A 13,471-nucleotide genomic window follows, 5' to 3' on the forward strand; every position below is an offset into this window, starting at 1 on the left:
CCACAGTCTGTGCTGCAGTCCTAGCACACTGGCATAGTATGACGAGCTCACTCACTTCAGCGGGCGAAATTCAAACGCCATGTATTGGCACAAAATTTCTTTCCTGTTAGCAGAATTTGTAAGCTTGTGACGGATCATCTGACTGACTAACAAAGTGAAAAAAATTAAACTGGCATGCCACAACACTGTACCAGTGTACGAAGATCCAGTGTGATTAACTCGGGAAAATAAAGTTGGTTCATTTAACACTTTATCACCTCGTAGGTTTGTAGCATCATTGCATATCATTTGTCACTTCTGAGTTGCGACTCTTGCGAAGTCACTTCGAGCGGGTCATCTGTCTTTAGATTCGAAAAATGCACTATCACGTGAGTAGTATAGGCTAAATATAGAATTGTGTCTAATATTTTCGTTCGGTGAAGGCCTACTGTCTATATGGGGAACCCCTAGGGATTCGGGCATACCTTATTTTTAGCGCATCATTTTATTAATTGATTGCTTGTAACGCGCAAGAAATCATCGTATATTATCACCATTCACAAACGAGTTGAATGTTGTGTGCACTCGATGCGTGTCAGTTACTGGAAAGCTTGTGACGGAAGTTTTAAAAAACATCACTTCGTGACGGGGGGGGGCAAATGCCTCCCCTTGCCCCCCCTTGGCTACGCCACTGGTCAATTTACAGGTTGGATTTGCAGCAAACTCCTTGCAGCATTGTTGGATCCTACTGTTAAAACGTTTGAAATGCTCTAATAGAGCAATCACCTGCATTAAAATATTCTAATAGAACATGCAGTCAAGAATGTTTGATTAACTATCTCACCATGCAGGGACCTCATTGAAAGCCTGTGAATTGACTGGTATAGATTAAGACTAGCTAACTCATCAGTTAAAGTTGAGACTATTAAAGCATGAAGAACAAGAACAGGCTCACAAAGCCGGATATTCTACGTTAACTGACAGTGCCTATTAGTCTATTACAGCATTGCAAACTGCTTCTGCTGCTACCAGATGAGCTATATGATGGGATATGCAGCTGTTGCTTCTCAGGCTGAGGTAACTCCATGACTGTTTATGTAATAGTTATACCACTGGCAGGTATATACACACTTGCCCAACGGCTGCAGGCCCGAGGGCAAGTGTATATGTACCAGACAAAGTACATGGTATAACTTATGTGCCACATGGGTTAATCACCTACATGTGTGGGAAACTGCTGCATGCATCACAAGTGTATTTATATTGGGCTATGCAGTGGGCACTGGAAATATCGACAAGGTGTTGCTGTGCTAAGAGTTCAAATGTACGTGCACTGACATGGACATACGAAAGTTTGATTGTGGGTTTGTACAGTGAGCAAGGAGACACAGGACATCACAGTGCGACTTGATAATGATAGTTTAACGCTGTTATATGGCCAGGTATTCACAACATGAGTAAGTTATAACCACGAATAAACTACAGTTGTGCATCACCACTTCACCACCAATTGCTCAATCTATTTAGCGCATGATACATAACATCAAGACAGGTGTAAAAAACTTATCAAAACAATAGTATAAAACTCACCTGAAACTCCTCAGCATGCTTTGAGAATAGAAATAACACCCACAATCAATCTCAAGATGTGCAACTATATTATAATGGTACAAAGAGATAGCAAAGAAATCTTGAAATGGGTTAACATTATATGTAACACTTTCACACCTCAGATCAAAGGAGCTTTCCCAGGCTACATTTTGTAGTGAAATATATGTAGACCAGACTACATCTGGGCAGCGATTATGTAGATGTTAAGGCCAAAACCAATTGTGGGGATTGATTAATACTCATGTGATTAGTGCTTGACTTGGATTTTGCCATGAAAATCACTCAGATGGAGAGCGTTTTGTATTCTCGCTATCCTACGAGTTGAAAAACGTCGGGCTAAGGTGAAAACTAGTACCATAGCTATTCCCCAATCGTTTCCACATGTTTCCAAATACAGACTATGCTCCAATCACGAAGTTACCGCTCTGCACCAAGTAACCACTCTACAAGCAAGCTTACCTATCTAGACCTTTAGTAAACTCCATAATTATTCCATAAACAATTTAATAGCACTGATTAAAACCTTAAACTTGCATAACCAAAATTTTCTGTGATATCTCTAGGATTTGTCTGACCATTGTAACCAAACGTATTAGCTGCTGACCCATAATCAAAACTTTTAGGCATGCATGTATGTCCAGTGGTTGCACTCGTATTGGTTTGGGTGATTGATTGCCCTGTGCAGGTTATCAGTCTGATACGGATGGGAAGTGATACATACTAGACAGATGCTAACAGCATCAAGGGGAGAACCTGAGGGATTAGATTGCAAAGGGATGATAATGATGCATAGAAGTTCCATTATTTTCTCTTGATAGAAAGTATAACTGTATACAGTTACTGTTCATGAATGTATGTTTTTGATCATCTTAGATGGAGGATCAATTATAAATTCATGTGATGTTTTGATTGTGCCAGAAGTGTCACTAATCCTACATGTATGATTGTATAATTGGGCAGTTAACTTTCAACTGTAAATTATTTTATTACGAATAGGTCAGATTATAAATTATGATAAAAATACAGGAAATAGGTGAGTGACTGGGAATTACCATGGAGCATTTGGGCTTTTCCTGAAATGTATTCCTGAGGGCTGCAGGCCCGAGGGTGGAGGGCATACATTTCAGGCAAAATCCTCATGTCCATGTTACAATTATTATAGTTGGAACGCGTTCACCTGAGCTCCTGCCAAACACAGTAATATCAAAGAACTGAACATGTGTTCACTCCCAATTGTTTTGTACTGGAACAAGCATGTTTTCACATTGCATACATGTTTGCATGCCTGAATTGTCCATAGTAAATTTTAAAGTCTCATAACTTACTTGATCTTGTCCGTATCAAAGTACTTTGTTTGATAAACAGTTCTGGAATTTAAAGGGTTTCACAGTGCTACTAAATGTTTGGGAAGCTGGTCCGTGTAGCAAGTGTTATTAACAAGAAACAAGGGCTCAGTTGAATGTGTACATATGCACATGCACATCTAACTGTGCATTATCTTTTGGATATACGCACTGCCTTAATGAGATATACACACTGTTTACAGTGCATATATCTCATTAACTTTCCTGAACCAGTGTAATATGTGATATATATATATATACACTGGCTTTCCTTTGATCTGAGGTGTGAAAGTGGTACATACTCCCATGATGTCCCCATCACACGACTTTTACCCTGAGGTTGCAGGTACAACTTCTCACTTCTATATGCAGGCACTTTACATCAGTTTATTAGACTGCTTTGTAAACCTCTTCATGTCCAATGGTTGTATCTTATGGTTTTAAGGGAGTAGCTAGTTTTCAGTGTTGATGACTTAGCTAGTCCACAGACACCTAATGTATAGTTACATGCAGAGAAGGATGTATATACACCTTTATTGCTTTGTGGCTTTACCCATCCAATTTTTGTTCACCTAGCTTGTGTACTTTTATAAATCAATTAATGGATTATACGTTGTTTCATTAATTTCAATAGTTTTGTATAGGGAGATTCAGTAACACTTTATGAGAAACTGAGGGAAATTGTATTTGTGATGAGCTAGAATTTTATATATTATAAAAGACAACAAAATTGTATATAGCTGCCAATATAGTGTATACTTATTTATACCATTTCCATGGATTATCAATACATGACTATAGCTAGATTGTACTTTTGGATCCAATCATTTGTCCTTGCACAAACAATAATAGCTGATAATAGAGGAATGCCATTGTAATTAAGTAACAATTACAGTCAACAGCTCTGCTTATAATGCAATCATACAAGCTTCTGCAGTGGAGGCTAGAACTACAATTTTTGCTGTAGCTTACGAAAATATAATGTATTGGTATTTACAGTTCCAGATCTGTTTGCCTTCCCAGATTTATGTTGTTGTAAATACTGATGTCAGTGTTTTGATCGACAAAAGTGTATCCTTTTAGTGGCAGTGATCATCATTTGACTGTTAGCCAATTTTATATACGTCTAGCCAAAAGAAATTTGTGTTGATTGCCCATGCATCTCATCAAATTGTTTATGTTAAAAATTTTCTAGATGAGCTTTTTATGTTTTGGGATGATATTTTGTCTAGTTTTGAGAATTGTTTAGAATGCATGTTTTAACCGTATTGTTAATGGACTGTTAAATCTACTTGTACCACTTTAAAAAATAGAGTTCATTAACAGGATTGCATGGTTGTCTAGTGCTTCCTTTACTAGAGCACGCCGTCTGTGTGATATTGCGCATCGTAAAGCTTTAAAATCTGGGTCTCTTTCAGACTGGTCATCGTATAAATCTCATCATAACAAATGGTGCTATGCTGCAGTCAGCTAAGCCAAATTATTTTGAGGATCTTTCATCATTTTGGAGACACTTTAATTCGATCTTTGTCAAAGGCATTCTAAGTCTGCTTATGACATATAACTTTCAGTTACTCCTGATATATTTAACTAACATTTTTTGTCAATACAATTGCCGATGTGACTAGCACTGTACCAACTTGTGAGTTTTGAAAATAAAGCTGTACCTCCGATGCAGTTGAACCAGTGCATGTCATCACTTATGTATCAAACAGTACGGTAGTACTGTTTAAGTAGGAATCCCCCCAAAATGACACACGCCGCCAAAAATATCGCCTTTTAAAAACTAGCTTAGAAACTTCTTACGCAACGAAAATCACCTTTATGGAATAATATTAGTCCATCTAGCACCAAATGTAACATTAAAAACAAGAAAACGCTTACTGGCGGCTGGATATAGAATTTTAAAAATATCGTCAAAACTCGAAATTTCATCTCACTGCCTCACTCACTCACTCACTCACTCACTCACTCACTCACTCACTCACTCACTCACTCACTCACTCACTCACTCACTCACTCACTCACTCACTCACTCACTCACTCACTCACTCACTCACTCACTCACTCACTCACTCACTCACCACAGTCACAAGGCTAGAGCCCAAACGAAGCAGTGCACGGTCACCATTTTACGCCACAATGAACTCACCGGTGGGATGTGCTTCCGACGAGTGTACGCCCTGTGCAACTTGTCTTTTCTTTTATCTTCAATCAGGCTGCTCGTTTTCTTCTTCATCCAATGAAACCATATCGAGGCATTAATTTTCCATATCAACACTTTCTTTAAGCAGTATAATAGACGCCACACTAAATTATTTAAGGCGCTTAATTATACCATAGATAATATACCCCCCTGGATTGGGAACTTCTAAGCGCCCCTGTACCTAGGCTGGTTTCGTGCCTCCTCCGCCCTCTTTTTGCAAGAGTGCTGTGATGGCACACACAAACTGGTGCAATTCATTACTGCCAGATGGCAGTGTCTCAAAGCGAAGCTAGCAGTGGTGATTTCAAGACACTTCTTTGTGACATTTTTTATTCTGAAAATTCACTCACAGTTTGCTGAGAACCTGAAGGCAAAAATAGAAGAGCTATGCAGCGATAAAGTGCCAGAAGAGCAAGTTATGGTGTTTAGGCATTGTTTCTCCTTAGTGGAAGCTGACATTAAAACTACTTACAAAGGGGAGGCAGAGAGATATTATACAAAGATGTATATTTGTATCAAGCGGCAGAACGAGTACCAGTTCTGTTAGCTAAATTTCCACCACTAACCGATAGCGGTCTACGAGAACCAATTCTTTGGCAGGTATAGCTACATCATGTGCTCTGTATGTAATGCATATATAGGAAGTCATTATACGCTTCATATTATCTGTACTGACTTTTAGCTGGTATGCTGCATGAGAATTGTACCTAATACTCTTTTTTTTCCTGGGCACACCAGCTGTGCTAATTGCCCAGTAATCATAAATAAATCGAGTTATATTTGCCATAATTCACCTCTGCAGATGATTGTTGAAAAGCTGTTTGGAGACAAACCAGATGCATTCACCTCCGGCACAGACGCACGTGAACTTACAGCAGTTGAGGAGAATGCAATATAATATGCTGCAGGCTATGTGGTGAGAAAGCTACTGAAAAAGTTTGAAAGAAAAGATAGCAGCAAGGCACAGTGTTTTGTTGAAGCTCTTCTAAACATGTTAGGTGATGACCCATCCTCCAACAGTGAATGCACATCATCATATGCGGAATATGTCAGTGTTTGGATCCAATGCACAGATCGTGGTGGCTTGATGCATGTTTCTTTAGACACATTCAAGTGCTTCAAGTTTATTGAACTAGCAACTTATGCTGGTCTAAAGAGAGGGGAGCCTAAAGAAGCAATATTAAGTCAGATCATTGCTGATGAAAATGTTTTATTTCATTGGGAGCTAGCTGTGTTCATTGAGGAGCAAAGCTCTCAGGAATTACTACAAGAGGTGGTGGAGTGCTGGTTCACTATAAGAGGCTTTTCTGTTGCTAGTAAAGTTTTTGAACAATATAAAAAAGCAAAGAAGACTAATATCCACGGGAAAAAAGGAACAAGAAAAGAACTTCATGGCCGGAAAGTAACCCATCTATGCGCATATACATACATAACACATGTTTTAGTTATAACACATGTCTAACACGTAATTGTACAATTTATCTGAAACCAGTATGACATAACATTTATTTTGAGTAATGATGAATTGCTATACATATGTTCATTTAAACAATTGTTTCCTACGTTTCTTGGGTAGTGGTTCACATAGTGGTGAGATGTCTCATTCAGCTCATTTCCTCTTAGTGATGTTGTTACTACCACCAAGTGCCAGTGATTTCTGCACTATTAGAGTCTGCGCATTCTCCATAAATTGGTTGACAGGTGGGTTGTCATTTCTATGTCCCCTGGCTCGCTACTGCGCAAAATATATCTTGACAGCTTCCTGGTTAAATCTCTCTGAATACAGATACTCTACTCCATCCATGGATAATAAAAACCTTGCCATTTCTGGTAAAGCATGAGCTATATTCAATTTACAATTAACAATATAATTGCAACTATAATTATTGTAAGACTTACCACACATCCTGAGACCTTCAACAGTTTGCTGGGGTAAAGTGCAAAATGGTTTTGCAGCTTTTGGAATTCTCTCACAATTAGCCACTGAAATCTCCCAGTCGCTCAAGTAGTCCAAAAAGGTTGTCTCCAGCCACTATAGAATGAAATAACAATGCATTAGTACATGTGTGATTATACAGTAATAGTGTAGTACATAATATGAGGAATTTCCATTGTGCTAATAGGAAAGTGCAGCCTATAGCTAATACCTCTACCACAAACAAGTACATGGTGTAAGTAGGGTGCAACCTACTACAGTCTCACAATCCTTTATGTATGGGAGTCACTACACAAACAGTTTACCTGAAAGCATCTATTGAGTCTAGCATTATATTTACCACCTAGCTTCTACCCACCCATTACAAGCTGTCATATTGTAATAGTAAACAGTTCACCAATACTTAACATGCAGTCACTGCTATCATAATATTAGTGAAACTATATAGTTTACAACATACCTGCAATCGGTTGTCGCATGTATGGTAGTACGCTTGCAAATCTGGCTTAAGTTTCAATTCGTATTCCTCAAGGTTGCAAGTATTAGGCCACTCCAAATAAATTTTCTGTTTCCTGTCCTGGACTCAGGCATATTTGCATGTGGGCGGGCGGGCGGTCCATTTCCATTATTTCATTATAAGATTGGCAGCTTTTCAAGCCATTATTTGCCTGGCACAACCATAAAAAGCTGCATAAAAGCATGCTTAAGCTTGTTCTTTCCTTTTTAAGTTACAAAAATAACACAAACGTGAAGTGTGTGCCAACTTGATAGCTCTGCTGACACGCGAGCTTACACCGTTTTGAGATGGCTTTTACTGAGCCTGTCAGTATGCAAGAATAACCGGAAAATAATGGAAGAATACGGAATAATGGAAGTTTTAGAGCTGACAGTAACCAGATGCGGGCGGTGGACGGGAAACAGAGAATGTATTTGGAGTGGCCTTAATTAGGTCAAAAAATTTGTCTAAAATTCTGACAAACAGTTCTGTTGCTACTGTGTTTGCTTCCATAAAGTTCAGTCTTCTCAATTTCATAAATCCATCTGTGACAGATTTGCTAAGGACCTTCATGAACATGCATCACATGCAATGTAACTTGAATACAGTACAATTGCTTAGTATGCTTACCTGAGCTGCTAGTCTCACATTCATTCTAGAGTAAGAAGTCAACACCATATGTTCTCTTGTCAGTGTCTTCCCAATGTGTAACCCTGAGTCAGCAATTGCCTTCTCTACAAGCTCTGCTTATAGCAGATGGTTTGGAATGATGCTTCCTCCTGAAGCCAATGGTTTGCTGCTCCTTCTTCCTTGGCCCACATCTTTGCAGGCTGACTCGAGATACTCTAATACAGCAGTCACCCTAATAGAACAGTCACATGTTTATAGCTAGCTGTATGCTTTATCAAAAAACTAGACAAACTAGTATATTAAAAATTATAAATTAAAAAAATGAAGTAGGAATCCAAGCAATAAAAAGTAGTGAAACAAGAGATGAACAATGGTAGCTATTACAGTATAGCTCAGTGGGAAATCCTACTTTGGCATTGAACACAAAATAATTGCTATACCATGCCAAAGTAGGGATTTCTCTCTGAGCTATACTGTAATAGCTACCATTGTTCATCTCTTGTTTCACTACTTTTTATCACTTGGATTCCTACTTCATTTTTAAATTAATAATTTTTAATATACTATATAACTAGCCTATAGATGCCCATAAGCTGATGGTCTTTCCCCTTAGTTTGTCAGAGCTTTTCCTTGTATGGAAAAACTTGTTACTGTTTTGATTAATAAGTGCATTGAGAGTTCTTCAGTTCGTCGACAGTGGAAACAGGCTAATGTGACTCCAGTGCCATATAAAATGGAAGCACTGTACTAGTTTATCTCATTGTTGTCCCATCTCTGTGTTACCTAGGTATTAGATTGTATTTTGTATGATCAAAATTAATTGCTTTACATCTCAGTCTACTGACGGCTGAACTAACAGTGTTGGTGCTGGGCAGTCTAGTGCTGGGACGAGGCACCTATGTACACAACACAGCGTTATTTAATTTTGTATGAAGATTCATGAGGCATAAGACTTACCAGTGAATGTCCAATTATTTTGGGATTACGGTGTACGGTAGTAATTCTGAGCAACTGCTGCAAAGAGGCCTTCCTTCAGGGATGCATCATAGCATAGAAAATCTGCAGCCTCATTACAGCACACTTCACAATCCATGTGGTTGAATGGCCAAAAATCATGTGGTAAAGCCCGCTTGAACTACCAAAGTCACGTGACCAAAATCAAGTGGTGAAGGGCCGCTAAAATCACGTCATACTGGCTAAGGGAGCGAGTGATTATAGAGGGTTTGCGCGGTGGTACCATGCACAATTGATTTGAAAAGTAAAAGCTTATATACCAGCCCAGATAATAAATATGGTAGTGTAGCACTTTTAAAGACCTGTTCTTCCAGAGTGATCCCTACAAAAGACCTGTTGAAAATAACTGGAATAATTTCAAAGATATGATTTTTGAAATGACGAACAGGCACGTTCCATCAAGAATGGTCAAGAATCGCAAAGAAGCTCCATGGCTAAATCGAGAAATTAAACGTAAGATATCTAAAAGGCGTAGATTGTACAACAAAGCTAAGGCTACACAAAATGAAAACGACTGGAAAGCGTACAGGAAGCTAAGGAACGAAGTTAACAGTTTAGTTGATAAAGCTCATAACAATTACTGTAAATACCTATTTGACGACTCCCACTGCAACAACAGAAAACGATTTTGGTCATTAATCAAGAACTTAAAGAAAGACCATCCAAACGTTACCACCTTAGAAAGTAATGACTCCCTGCTTACTTCTTCTGTTGACATTGCTAATGCATTTAATGATCAGTTCTACACTTTTTTTACTGACGAAGATAACGAAACTCCAAATCTGGACATTCCTACGTATCCCATTTGTGACCACATTATATTTTCAACCGAAGGAATTGAAAACTTACTTCAACAATTGGATACTAGCAAGGCTCCAGGTCCTGATGGGATTCCTACGCAAATACTGAAATTATGCAGAGCTGAAATTGCACCTATACTCCAGGTAATTTTTACTCAATCTTTTACCACCAACAATCTTCCAACTGACTGGCTAACAGCAAATGTTGTCCCTGTACATAAGAAAGGCAACCGAAACTCAGCTAATAATTATCGACCAATTTCTCTTACCTCTACCTGTTGCAAGGTAATGGAACATATTGTTTTTCACTCAATTATGAATCATGTAGACCAAAATAATATCCTCAATAATTGCCAACACGGTTTTAGGCCTAAGTACTCATGTCAATCCCAACTAGCAATGCTAACAGAGGAAATCTTAAAGGTAATGGACCAACAGAAACAAATAGATCTAATTTTATTAGATTTCTCAAAAGCTTTTGACTCAGTTCCTCATAAACGATTATTACAGAAACTATCACACTATGGAATACAAGGAGACCTTCATCAATGGATTAAGGCTTGGCTAACACAACGCAAACAAAGAGTAGTGCTAAATAATGTAACTTCCAGGTTTGTTCCAGTAAAGTCAGGTGTCCCACAAGGCACTGTACTTGGGCCATTAATGTTCCTACTTTACATCAATGACATATCTACAAATATCAACTCCTCGATTCGTCTCTTTGCCGATGACTGTATTATTTACAGAATTGTTGATTCAGAAGAAGACAATAGTATCCTACAACAAGATCTAAATAAAGTCTTCCACTGGGCTAAAACTTGGCAAATGAAACTAAATGTTGAAAAGTGTGTTTTTCTACGTTGTTCAAGAAGCAAAACTCCCATGCTCACCACCTACAGCATTGACAATAAAGCTCTGGAACTGAAGAGTCAGCATCCATATCTAGGGGTCATATTCCACCAATCAATGTCTTGGTCCCACCACATCGATCATCTTTGCGGCAAAGCAACTAAAAGTCTCAACTTTCTTAAACGTAATATAAGTAAATGCTCCAAAGAAGTTAAGATAACAGCCTATTTAACATCAATACGTCCTCTGCTGGAATATGCTAGTTGTGTCTGGGACCCTCACCAGCTATACTTAATTAATACTTTAGAGAAGGTACAACGTCGTGCTGCAAGATGGGTAGCATCGGATTACAATCCAATGAGTAGTGTCACTTACCTGTTGGATCAACTGCATTGGAAGAGCCTACAGAGCAGAAGATGTATTGATCGTTTGAACTTACTATATAGAGTATTACATCACGCTTTGCCATCTATCCAGCTCCCTGAGTATTTCAAGCCTACTTCATATCCAACTAGATTGCATCACCAATACAGATATATAATTCCTCCAACTAGAACACTTGCTTACCAACAGAGTTACTTTCCAGGAACTATCAAGCAATGGAATAACCTCCCTAATCACATCATCGATACAGAGTCACTAGAACAGTTTAATAATTGTATTTTTGGACTAGATTTGTTGTAATTAACCCCCTTTTTGTTTTGAGGGTCCCCCCCCCTCCTGGATGTAACCAGCACTGAGTGCTGTCTTTCCAGTATCTAATCATAATCATAATCATAATCATGGGACGGTTTGCATGACAGTGGGTGGCAGACACGTCACAACTACAGATAACTCAGGAGTTCACAAGTGAAGCAAGATCACGTGACACAGTGACTTAAAATTCTCCCGTAAAGATGACGGAGATGGTTACTTAAAGTTTCCCCGTAATGAAGACGGAACAAAGTTACTCTGTAAGTATGATGGTGCTGGTTACTTAAAATTTTCCCGTAAGGCCATACCTACTGGATCTTATGTTGCGCGGGCAAAACCTAAGAAAATTTGGGTAGGTAGGTCGATTTGATAAGGCCAATGAAACTTGATTAGCAGTTTCGCGTCATCGCCCGCATGCTTTTCATACACCGGCATGGAATTTCATTATTGATATTTCAGATCGAAATACTCCAATGGACGGTCACTTTTACTCTAATAGAGCAATCAGCTATACTCTAATGGAAAAATCACTTGTTACATGGACTAGCAACGTACTTTAGCTATTTAATGCAAGAGTAATCAATGTAGCTAGATCTCACTGTTTTCAGTTTTGGCACTAAATCTTCATGTTTGGGATGTGTGTTGTGCTTTTGGAAAATAATGAATAATGAATAATAACCTCCCGCCCGCATCAAATTTTCAAAAATCTGAGCGAGAAACTGGTAATCAAGTTTCATTGGCCTAATGATAATACAGCGGTTCTAAGAGACCTTGCGCGACAACAAAAACAAGCGAAATCACGTGCATAGGATTTCGACCAATCAAATCAATTTATTTTTGAACTTCAAACTATAATTACCACACGTGACTTCCGCTTTAAATTTGTCGATGCGCAAGAACTATTAGAAACTGTGTAATAATTAGTACATAATAGAAAATTAAAGTATTATGAACCATACAAAAAGAGCAACAACTACAAAAAACGTTAATGAAACATATGGGGTGTTCTGCAGCACCATAATGTATTGCTGTACAATGAATCAAACCTCTTGAATATAAGAACTATTTCGTTTGGAGTATCTTCACCATTAAAGCTCAACCTTTTGAAGAGTTTAATCCCTAGAGGAGCCTGGTTATCCCAATAGCTGATTTTCACTAGCACATACGAGATTGACCATCTTGGCACACGTGATCCTATATCACATGATTATCATTATCATTTCAGGTCATGAAAAAAGACAGTCGGTCGGGCCCGTGCAACATAAAATCCAATAGGTATGGCCTAAAGGCTATGGTAATTTTTGCGTTTTAAGTAAATTTCTGCAAGACCGATGTACTCCTTATAGCTACGTTGTGTCAGAATTCTCCAAGTAATCTAAAACTTGGCTATAGCCCAGAACTACATTCAAATCGCTAAAAAGCAGTTTAATTTAATTTTTAATACTGTGCAGGCTTCCGGGGGGAGCATGTATGCACAAAGACGATAATTACAATCTGGGCGCGAAATGATTTGATCTTCCACTTCACAATCCATTTGAAAAACCGCTCAAGAGTGTCTTAATGTGAGATCTGGGTTTATATAGCTAGCTGAGGACGTCAATCTCTCTAACCTTATACGGTAGTTCAAAGGTTACCCGAGAAAGCTACTTGATTCAGTGGCGGATCTAGGAATTTATAAAGGGGGTTTCCAGTTTAGAAGGTGGAAATATATATTGACATGAGATACGCAAAAGTTTGCACTACATTAGGGTCCGCAACGTGAAATTTCGACCTCCGAAAATCAACTACAAAACCACCCACAAATGCTAGGCTAGGTACCACTTAGAAAATGCCAGATTGGAGTTATTTTTCATTAACATCTTGTCGTGCAAATCGGCGAATATGCTTACAAATTACGAGATTTTTTGCTATATG

Source organism: Dysidea avara, chromosome 4, assembly GCF_963678975.1.
Source record: "Dysidea avara chromosome 4, odDysAvar1.4, whole genome shotgun sequence".
Classification (NCBI taxonomy): domain Eukaryota; kingdom Metazoa; phylum Porifera; class Demospongiae; order Dictyoceratida; family Dysideidae; genus Dysidea; species Dysidea avara.